Genomic DNA, 11,286 nt, shown 5'->3' with positions numbered 1-11,286 from the left:
CCCCCTTACCGAGCATACCGACACAGTTACATGGTGCCAACAGTGCAGGATCTGGTATTAAGATGGCATATGTCACGTCAACGATCCAAAATTTAAATTAAAATAAAATTTGAAGATGTGAACAATCGCCGAATACCTACAACGTACTATCTCTATAGACAGGCAAGACTTCCAACTTGGTAAAATTTTAATATAATATCCAAGATGGCATACTCCAGACAGTGGTAAAAATAGAACAACTATTACATATTTTAATTTTAACTTCAACTTTACAGTAATCATATCAGTTTTACACCATATTATTAAACACAACTATCCAAAAACTAACCATCTTTTACAGACCGACCTCACCTCTATACATAAATCTAAAAATATCAAGGTCTAATCCCCAAAATTAGTCCTTGAAACTAAAAACAACAGGTGAGAGTTTATAAGCTTCGTGACTCAATAAGTAATAGATACATTATAAAAAAGATTTAAATCATGATGATATACAACTCAAATATATCATATAAGATGTGATATCAATCTGATCAGTATCAAGATATGTAATCAAGGATATTCGAGATACAGTCTTCTGTGTCAATTTTTCTACAATATGAAATCAATAGATAAGATACGAGTCCAATATATACTCAATTACATAATATTATACTTAAACACGGATATCTATCTTTTTTCGCTCTCAGTCCTTCCTGTGGTGCTATGATATCCTCCATAGCAAGGGATCTCAGAAAGGTCCACACTTTTTTTCGTGGTGGGAATCTCAAGTCCACACTTATACCTCATAGTCGGCATCTCAAATCCATGCTTACATCCTATGGTAGGCATCTTGAGTCCAGACATCATACATAGTAGACTAAGAGTCAAATGATACATATAACTTTTGCTGGTCGCCTTATGCTCATAAAATCAGTCACGGCTGGCATATCCAACCACAGAATGAGCTCTTTCAAAATACCATTATCAATAGTTGAGGCTCTTTTCCCACCCACATCCCTGGATAAGGGGTCTCTCACTCCACTCTGCTTTCTAAATGTCTGTTTCCACAAACTGCTTCTTTAATGGTGCAAGTGACTGATCCTGCCATAATGTACTCCTACCTATTCTATTGCACTGACAACTAAAATCGAACATCCATATAACGATCTTCATGCGTGAAGGGACGGAAGGAAAGAAAAGGTGGTAGTGAATATTTGTAGGAATCCAAACCATCCTTTGATACAGTTTAACAAAATGATAGACTACTGTACTTGCTTGCCCATATGGACAGATTAAGCACCATAGTACACTCTTCTTTCTTTTTTCTAGATGATGTTGGGAATGGTTTTCGAGACTTGAGCTACTATTTTCTTTATCTATTTTTGTTTTGCTCAAGAGCTATGTAAAAGAAATGGTTGACGAGACTCTCACTAATGGGCCTATTGTGGAAAACAGAGATATCGACGGAAAGTGGATGTCTAACTTAAAGCGACTCGCCCAAGAGTCCCAGCTTTTTCTCTCAGCTGCTTTTCCTGAAGCGGCTGTCTCTGCTATTCAAGTTCATCATCAACCGGAAGAAAGACACGAAGGAGACAGAGATTAGTGAGCGAAAGTGATAAACCTAAAAAAAAAAAAAGAGGCAGAGGGCATACTCGAAGACCTCCAAAAATTTGCTATCCAGTCAGTAGCCTGATTACATTCCCTATAGACATAGTGACCTTGTCATTATGAAAGCTTCCCAAGCAGTATCTAATTTTCTCAATAATAGAACTTTCACTTAACTACCACTCACACTGTAAGAGGCACTGAAAGGAGATCGCTGGGAGCTTACATGGAAATAGAGAGCCTTGGAAAAAGGAGACTTACTAGTGTAAGAGACCTAAATGCGCTTAGGCACGATACAAAAAATCCTAGTGGCAGTGCTGATCACTTTAGGAAAGTAGGGGGTTCTCAAGGGGACGACCAAAGAAAAAATGAATGGATGAGTAGAACTGAAGGCTACAAAAAAGATTAATAAAAAAGCAAGCCAGGAAGTGAAAGTAGGGAGGGGGTAGACAAGAGTGGTGCAGGTGCAATAGCAGCCGAGTTTACGGAGTGAAGATGCCTCCACAAACCATTTAACATTCGTCGAGTATTTCGAATCTAGTGACCAGTGTTTTTGCATTTATAACAAGTGGTGCTTTATTCCTTATAGTCCCTTGGCTAGTATAAGTGGAAAAGAGCAGTCATTATGCCTATTAAAGTGATAACCCTAGAAGCAGAGCAGTCGTAAGGGGCATAGCGTATGCGTGAGAAGAAATGCCTCCAGCTGACTCACTAATCATCATCTCATCTGGCGCGAAGCAAAAAGAAAGGTCCCCCTTCCTTCCCAGCCCCTCCCCCCGCCTTTCTAATTCTTGAATCAATGCACTTGTGTTGCCCGGGTCTTGGAGTAGGCCCCTCTATCCGTCAGACAGTAAGTGGTAGGCATGCCTCGCCCCAGGCAGCAATCCGCAAACCCACAGGAGATAGATAAGAGGAGGGTCTGTGAATGCGGTAGACGATAGACCTCTAGATTGTTCTACGAATCTCGTTTGGGAATTCCTTCATCACCTCATGGAATAATATCCCATGAATAGAATAGGGATTTCTTTCCTGCTTTAAGAAGGGTTTAGGACAGGAAGGGGGAAGGCTGGGGAAGCTAATCTTTCTTTGACTGTTGGGAAGGCCGAAAGTGAAGGAGTCCTTCCTCTAAAGAAGCCCGAGCACAATGGGTACCAAGTCCAGTCCCTATCTTGATAGGTGGGTTGAAGCCCTTTTTCTTGGTGCTAGCACTTTTTCTAGGTTCTTTATTAGCTTAGGTTCCTATCATATGCACTATCCACGTCATTCCCTCTTCTAAGATCACTTCTTCCAAGCCAAGCCCCTCAATTAAAAGAAAGCACTCAAAGAATGACTTACAGAAGATCGTGAGACCCTCACTCGGGTGGCCTCGCCCAACCTTCCTTTTGCTCTTCCTTCGGTTTGGCTCCACGAATGCACCACATCTCTGCTTCGTCTTTCTTTCTATCGATATTGACATCTAAGGAAAGGAAGTTCAACGTGCAGGTGAAAATCAATCTCATTCTCCAATGAAAAAAGAACTATCTAAGGTTGGCACTCTTGAAAACAAGAATTTTTGTGGAATTGAATAGAGGGTAAGGAATCAATCATTAATAAAGTCTAAGAAAGAAATTTTCGCACTAAAAGACTAACTTTTTTATACAAGCGTGAAACTAAGAAAGAGAGATGTGCCTAAGGCAGACCTTATAATGAACTTTTTCAAGTCTCTTTGCTGCTTCTTCAATGCCAAGGCACTGAGCTAAGACCCCATCGGACATCTTATAGTATAAATTGCCACATAAGGTAATGAAGCACTTCAAGTCTTTCCTGGCCATGTGCACTGATGACATTGATTTCTTTAGTTCTTGAATCACAGCATGTCTCCAATCTCCTTCTTTAATGACATCTTCATATAGCTTATTGTTAAAATTCCATGAGCTGGAGTTCGTCGCTTGCTGATCTTAATGACAGCTTCATCTTCATCATCTTCGAACTTAGTGAAACGACAGTGGGACTCCTGCAGGTAATGAGAAGCTAAAAAAAATGAAGCCTATGTGTTTGAAATCTAACGATCGTAATGCCTATAAAAATCAAAAATGAGAGAGCCAAAGTAATGAGAAAATGACTTGTCACTGTGAAGCTAAAAGGTATCATACCCTGGGGATTACGAAATAACGAAAAAGTAAAAGTGACCGAGATGCTTTGATTGAATAGGGCACGTGGGATGGGATTACTAGGGCTTTAAACCGTAGGCTTCTAAGGCTATCTTTGGTTTTAACGGGCACGTATCATGTACTTTATAAGATAAGACCCCGGTTGCAGCTTATCACCCGTTATAAATCCAGTTATGCTTTCAGGGCAAATGCATGAGCAATCCCTTTTGAAAGGACAGATTTTAGGGCTTCTTCCTTCTCTCTTCGCTCGAGTCCTTACACATTTCTGATCTCTATTTGTATTTTAGTAGGTTGGTCTGGTATGAGAAGTTATGGGAAAGAGTATATTACAGCATCTCTAATTCATGTATTTCTAATGATTGTCGTGTCCTGCATGTTGGATCCTTTACTATTCTATTTTCTTCCCGAAAGCATGCCAATCCCTATGTTGTCTAGAGTTGAGCATCTTCTATTCATTGGGATAAAGCTTTACCTCTTTTTGTTGAATTGATTCAGGCGCTTACTTAAAGGTAGGCTCCAAAAGTCACAAGATCATGTCGAGAAAGTCGAAAAGCCACAAGCTCTCGTTCATCTTACTAGTCTATAAGAAAGAAGGCAATGAGCAGTGAGTGCCAGGTAGAGCAGCTTTATAGATAGTAGTAGTAAGGTACGAGAAACGTATGGCCCCAGATCGCATGGATCTCTAAAATAGGGAAAAAAGGGGGCTGAAGGCTAAGGCAAGGCATTACTCGACGAATGCCTTCACACAATCGAGAAGTAGTTCATCGGTCACTATAGTATCATAAAGTTTGGTCGGCTCGGGAGGAACCGAGCAAGAAAAGAACGTAACCAACGATTTTGCGAAAAGAAAATCTCCACGTTTGGTTTTCGTCCCGCTTCGCTTTCCTGTTCCGTTTCCTAGTTTAGACTAAAGGGTTTGGGTCTACTGATTGCGTCCGTCCAATTCTCTTAAAGTAAAGCTACATGATTTCGATGAGTCCACCCAAGATAAGCAGAGTTGAGATGGGATTAAAAGCACCCCGTCCTAATTGACAGCCCTTGCTTGCTGTCAGCTTAGGTAGCACCTTTTCCACTGAGAGTACTTTTCTGCTTGAGTGGAAAGACTTGATTCGTCATTTCTTTGAATTGCTATGAAGAAAACAAGGATCGAACGTGCGAGCCTGGCTCGGTCTCATGTACATCACATCTCTTAACCTCTCTCTCGAATAGGTGGCTTGAGATCCCTTTCTTAGTGCTAAGGTAAGGCTAAGGCGTATTTCCATCTACCTAGTCACGAATTGATATGATGATCTGCAGCGCCTGCACTGTACTGACCGAACCATGTTGTATTTCATAGCCCGCTCGCCTCCCCTTCCCCTGTGCCCGGACACAAAAGAAAAAATGAATGATCTTACTACCATTTCTTCTCCTTTGGGATGCCCTCGCTCGTCCCACACAAGAAGGTGGCATTGGTGTTTATCACTTGTCTGAGGTGGGGGATGCCTTTACTTTTAAGAGGTGCTGGTCTTCACACTTGCTTTAGAGCTTGAGAATTTTTTTGTCACTGCCAAAGGACTCAAACTCAAATAAGAGGAATGGAGTAGCTCGACCTACATAACAAGGATAGATGGCTTGACTCTAGGTTTTGGTCCATACGTGCAAACACAACAAATAAAACCAAACAAAGACACTTAACATAGGAGTCTATCTCCAGTAAGCATAGAAGTAGATCTCCACCAAACAAAGACAAAGAAAATCATGACAAGTGCGGCTTCACATCTCTAGTTTTTGCCCAATTGGAGTCGCTGAATGCGAGGTTGACTGAATCTGTGGAGTTTGAGAAAAAGACTTAGATGCCAATTAAATAAAAAATAAAGAGTGATTAGCGGAGAAAGAAATCGAAAGAGGTATATGATTAACGGAGAAAGGAATCGCTGAAAGATAGATTTTAGTGTTTGGTCAGGACGAATGAGTGACTGTGAAGCATGCTTAGGAGGAGGTCAAATTGATCCTTCCCCGTGTCAGTCCAGTCAGAAAGGAGAAAGCCTGCGGTCTAGACTGCATCTCGAGAGTTTGAAGACTATCCCATTTAAACCAAAAATACAAGCAGATATCTAACCTTCCTTTTTCTTTCCTAGCTTTTTTACTCGAGTTGTTTAATTGACAGTACCTTGTTCGCTTAGCTTTAGCTCATTTTTTTTTGCCATTTCTTCTCATGCAAAAGTTTACCAACTTCTTGATCAATTGTTTTTGCTCACCAATCAAGTCCCCATATAGCTGATAATTTTCAAGCAATTGGAAGCCACTTTCGATGACGAAGCCGAAAAATTTATATTACACAATCGTTTAGCCAGAAAGTTTGAATGGCTTTTTGGTATAGAATTCGATCTTTCGAAATAGAATAGGCTCTTCTCCTTTCCTTTAGTTTGGCGAGATAGGAATTGTCTCTAGAAGTCTTAGGACTTGACTTGATCCTTTTTCCTCCTTTTCCAAAGCAAATAATTCATCTAGGGTAGCTAACTGAGACCCTGACTCCCCTATATTGTATATCCCTCTCTGGAATAGAGGGGAGTCCCCAACATTTTCTTTTTCTCCTAATTCAAGTCAAGCTGGATAGCTTATTCCTATTTGCTCATTTTTTTTGACCAAGCCCCTTGATATTGTAGTGTAGACTTGTTTTGCAAGATGACTGAACTCCTCTTCAAAAAGGCGAAAGACCCTCTCGAACTTGGGAGTGGGCGATCAATAGCTTAAAAAAGATAGCTCCACTTCCTCCCTTGCCTCGTAAAAGCTTATCTATGGCAATCAATGAGTGAAACCGATTAAAAACCATGAGATAAAGGCTTTAAGTCCTTTTATCTTGCTAGATGGGGCATTAACGGTCTTAGCACTTTCCCTCTTAGAAGGTTTAGGCTTGCCCCTCTTCTCTAAGCCCGAAAATGGCGTATCATATGCGTTTCTCTTATACTAATAGCTCTTATTCCAATAAAGGCAAAGCTCGCTTATTTCAGTCAACTCTGTCCCCTCTTTAAGGCAAGGCTGATCTTTGGACAAAGACTAAAAGAAGATTGGGAGCCGTTGGCATTCTCCTATTTGTCCCTTAATATGAGCTAAACCTTATATTCACTACAGGAAGGCAGGTGCAGGTAAGAGGAAAAAGCATCTCTTCTATTTCGATGCTGAATCATAATATAATAGAAAGCGTAGAAAAAGATTCGTTGAGACAAAGCTTTCTCTAATGAGAAGAAATCCTTTGATCACTACCTCAAATGGCTCTACCCTATGCTTTGGAGGGCTTCAGGGCCGATCAAGTTAGAGCTAGGCCTTTCGCCTTTTCATCGCTAATCACAACAGTTCTTTCCTCAAATCTGACAACAGAAAGACTGGCCTCTCATTCGTGCTTCCTCATCCGCACATTCTGGCTAAGAACCGGAGATTGAGTAGACTATGAGGCTTGGGGATGAAATCTGAAAACTTGTTACTTCTGTGAGGCCCTCCCCTGTCAGAGCTGCTGGAGATGACACCTCTGCTGCTTTTTGCTTCTGAAGTTGTATTCCATCCGATTTAATGGAGTTGGCCTTCGTGTGTACTTTATTGCTCGAGTCACATGCTGTGGTTTTTAAGTTGGCCTCTACGTTCTTGGAAGTTGAAGACTTACCCACCAATCTAGAGGTGCAGGCCTCTGTGTTAACCTCCTGTGAAGGTGGCACCAAGTCTGTAGACTCCTGAGGATTATGTTCTGCCCTGTTAATGTTTGAGTTGGCTATATCATCCTTGCCTGCCTCAAAGCCCCTTCGCTACTCCACACTCGTAACCTATTTAGTTCCGTCTCGTACTCTATCTATTTGCTTTTCTAGTGCTATTTTCCTTGTTCAAGCCGGTATGAAGTAAGTGAAGTGGTGAATTGATCGATCATCATCATATGGCATTTCAGGATGACATCTGCTAATGAGATCCAGCATTTCAGTAAGTTGTTTCTCTAAGTGAAAGCTTCAGATTTCCTCTCGAGGGAGTGCATGTCTTTTCTCTCCATCAATATTCTCTTTTTCGCGAACCGTTTCGCATCTTGGATTGGAGAGCGACAGCAGCAATCAAGGTCCTCCCGACTCATAGGCAGGGAGCTGCCAACCTTCTTTCAGCCATCAATGTCCATCGTCTTGTAGGTGGTGGTCAAGTTCAGCTTCACTGTGTTAAGTAGAACCTTGGCTTCCCAAGGTGTATCCCAACTACAGCTCTGATGATTACCTCAAGTCAAGAAAGGCTTTGCTTATAGCGCCTTAGGTGTACGAGCGCTGTAGAATCCAAACTATGATTACTTGTTGTGCTCGAAGGTAGGGACAAAGGGAAGGAGCAAAGTAAACCAGTAGCAGTAAGTGACGGAGCGTATTGAGACGAAACTGATATATATTATAGGTACTCCCCAAAAGCGGATCAGGAGTCAGGTGCAAAAGACCAAGAGTGCCAGGCCTAGACACAAATCTAGTTGTTCATCGTCTACTGTTGTATCCGAATGCCAAGCCTTTTAAGCAAAAGCTCCATCGAATGCGTCCGGAATGATCAGAAAAAATCAAGAAAGAGGTCATGAAGCAGTTTAATGCCGCATGCTCGGTCGGTGCTTAGCCTCTCTATCAAGCTGAAGAGCTAAAGGCTCATCTGCGAATGTGGAATAAAGAGGTTTTCGAAGATCTTTTCAAAATATCTCTCAAGCTGAGGTAAGGATAAAGTCCTCAAGTGCAATGCCAACATAATCATAAACTGTGCCCGTCAGAGCAAAATCTAGCAGCCCCAGAGAATGCAAGAAAGTACTTAGTGGAGTTACATCTGAAAGAAGATATTTTCTGACGATAAACATCACGCATGATGTGGCTGAAAGAGGCGATAATAATACCAAGTTCTTCTATGCTGTAGTACTATACATTAGTAAGAGGAGCCAACTCGCTAAGATAATGATGAGCAAGGGCGTTAAGCCCCCTTCAGATCCTTCGGAGCCACTTTGTACCATTTCCTAAAATTGGCTAAAGAACCTTATTACCCTTCTTGACTCTTGTTCGAGTTTACTCTTTCTTGGTAGCGAAAGGGGCAATAATTCCAGATAGCGATTAACTGCTATAATTTATTCTTTCCAAACGAGAAGGGACAGTCTATTGAAAAAATTGGTAGGAATTGGAGAACTAACTAAACGAGGTGGCACTATCGAATTGAAAAACACAAAGGCTAGACCGTCCGAAACCCTCTGTTCGAATCATCCTCGATTAGTCCTAAGGAGTAAACAATAAGTCAACCCAAAGTGGACGCAACCAATCCATCAGTCAAGGCAGGCAAAGAATCTCTTTTATGTGGTCGGCCACACTTAGTGCACTCCTGGATCTTATTCTGATTCTGATTTGCCTGAGGAGTCTGTGCTGGAGTAGCTGCTATCACTGCAACCTTCACTGTTTTAGTCTCTAGAATTCGATTATCTCCAGGTGAGAAAGAATAGGAATGGATCTAGCTGCTTAGCTATAGATAGAATGTCAGATGAAAGGTTTCACAATGAAAGCAAGAGAACAAGGGGTGAAAGGCAATAACGATTTGGCTCCAGAGCAAGTACTGCGTAAGAGGTCGAGAAAGCTTCGACTTTCTTGGGGCGGTTGATGAGATTGCCCAAAATTTTGAATACCAGATCGTCGATCTCTCGTCCCTTGTAGACTTACTGAAATTTTTCCGCAAGAAGATCTACCACTACATTAGGTTCTACAATAAAGAAGACAGAATGATTGACAAAGATGACGTGAGTCTACTCAGACTGAGAAACTCGCAATCAGAAAGTGAGTTAGTGAAAACTCATTCCCAACCAGAAATGAGGAGTCATGAGGATTGCTCATTTCATGAGGATTGGTCGAAATGGCTAGTGAGAACGAAGTAGAAAGGGAAGGTCTCCACATTGCCAGAAAAGAGATCCTGATCCCTCGCAGCCGATTTTTTTATTATGGCAATACCGCACACTCTTTCACAAAGCACGGTTGATTGATGGAAAAAAGTTCGAATCCTGTGAAGCACTCTCGTGCCACTCCAACGGAATGAACAAAATGGAATAACTGCTTTATAAAATCAAGGCTGGATCTCATGAGTCAGTGACTCGTCGAGTTACTATGGTCCACTCGGGCCCCTTTGGGGTCATTAATTGAACCCCCACATCTTGCTTCTCTTCTTTAGGCCGATCTTTTTAATACAAGAAATTTCAATGAGAATCTATGGGTGATTCGGGGAGAGCCAGCAACGAGATATGATGTGTGCACAGTGCCAGGAATATCTGCTTCTTTCACTCTTCAAGACTGTCGGATGGTACTTGGTTGTTCCCTAAAGCATTTCTCATTCGTCCCTTGGCTTCGTTCAATCAAAAAATTTCTCGCGGGATCGAGCCACAAATTTGAGTCATGGTGGGTCTCATCTTCTATTTTGTGACCTCCGTGTAAGGGGAGGGGGAGTGGTGAGGTGGGCCCCTTCACTTTTTTTGGAAACAACATTAATATCAATAAATGCCCATCTGGGTAAGAACTAAATATCACTTTTTGATTCGTTAAATTGTTGAGCTACAGAGAGAAGATTCTTATCCCTATAGTCTTCATTATAGTTTCAACCTTTCGATTAAAATATTCTCTATATCATTTTCGAAAAGTGACCGAAGGGTTGATTTCGAAAATGAATATATATTTTATAACTAAAGTGAAAAATGATCGAAGGGTCATCTTTCTCGAGAGACATGGCTCCTACTATACCCAGTAACCAAAAGACAGTACTGAAGATAGAATAAGAAATTTTAAATAAGATTCTCTTTTTTATCCTTTATAGTTAGCGACAATACCCCAAATTTCTCAAAAAGTCAGACCAAAATCAAGGCTTTACTTTACTGGATCAGTGACTGGGTCAACGAGGTCTCAATCCCGGGCCGTTGATTCCATCCAATGGGCCGATCTTTGATCATAGAATTGGCCCTTTCTTCTGCGGCGGGCACCCGGCTTTTCGAGAATACTCTGGCACATTTTGCTTGTGGTTCTTCTCAAGGAGTTCCTAAAATCATAGTTCTCACTACGCTGCAAGCCACAAGAGTAGGCTTTTTGGCTGCTTGTTCCTGGAGTCTATCTCCAGTAAGCATCGAAGTAGATCCCCAATAAAAAAAGACAAAGAACACCATATATTGAAACACACTACTTTGCATCTACAGACACTTATTTAATCGATCTGGGTAAACCAGATCTGCTGCAGTCCACACCAAAAAATGGTATGACAAGGCAAAGAGCGGTCAAGAAGAGTAATAACCTAATGGTTGATCCATCATAAAGCACACTGAGCTCTCACGGGACCTGACTTTAGCCTTCTCTGCCTTCATTTGAAGAACTGGCTTGCTTCCCTTGGGAATGGAGGCAACTGAAGATTGAATCACTTTGCTTCGCTTGAGTGGTTGGAACAGGAAATGAATCCAATGGGTTTGACTTGCCTACCTTCCCAATTTTGACTGTCTAGTAAACTATTCTATTAGAAAGAATTCATGAATACTGCTATTCATCCCTTTTTTACTCTTGCTTTATTT

The 11,286-nt window shown here is 41.4% G+C and overlaps 1 protein-coding gene across 20 annotated transcripts in view; it reads right to left on the bottom strand.

Moving 5' to 3' along the window:
* The window catches only part of LOC105049643 (uncharacterized), a 123,743-nt gene that overhangs the window by 30,228 nt on the left and 82,229 nt on the right, over positions 1-11,286 (bottom strand). For 2 of the 20 annotated variants that reach the window (XM_073261800.1, XM_073261801.1), the window contains exon 2: positions 3,267-3,580. The exons of the other annotated variants lie outside the window; for them this stretch is intronic. The gene's annotated coding sequence lies outside the window, so the exon portion shown is untranslated. The remainder of the gene's footprint in view (positions 1-3,266; positions 3,581-11,286) is intronic. 20 annotated transcript variants of the gene reach the window in all.

This window comes from Elaeis guineensis, chromosome 8, assembly GCF_000442705.2.
Source record: "Elaeis guineensis isolate ETL-2024a chromosome 8, EG11, whole genome shotgun sequence".
Lineage (NCBI taxonomy): Eukaryota > Viridiplantae > Streptophyta > Magnoliopsida > Arecales > Arecaceae > Elaeis > Elaeis guineensis.
This window is presented reverse-complemented; position numbering and strand designations above follow the sequence as displayed.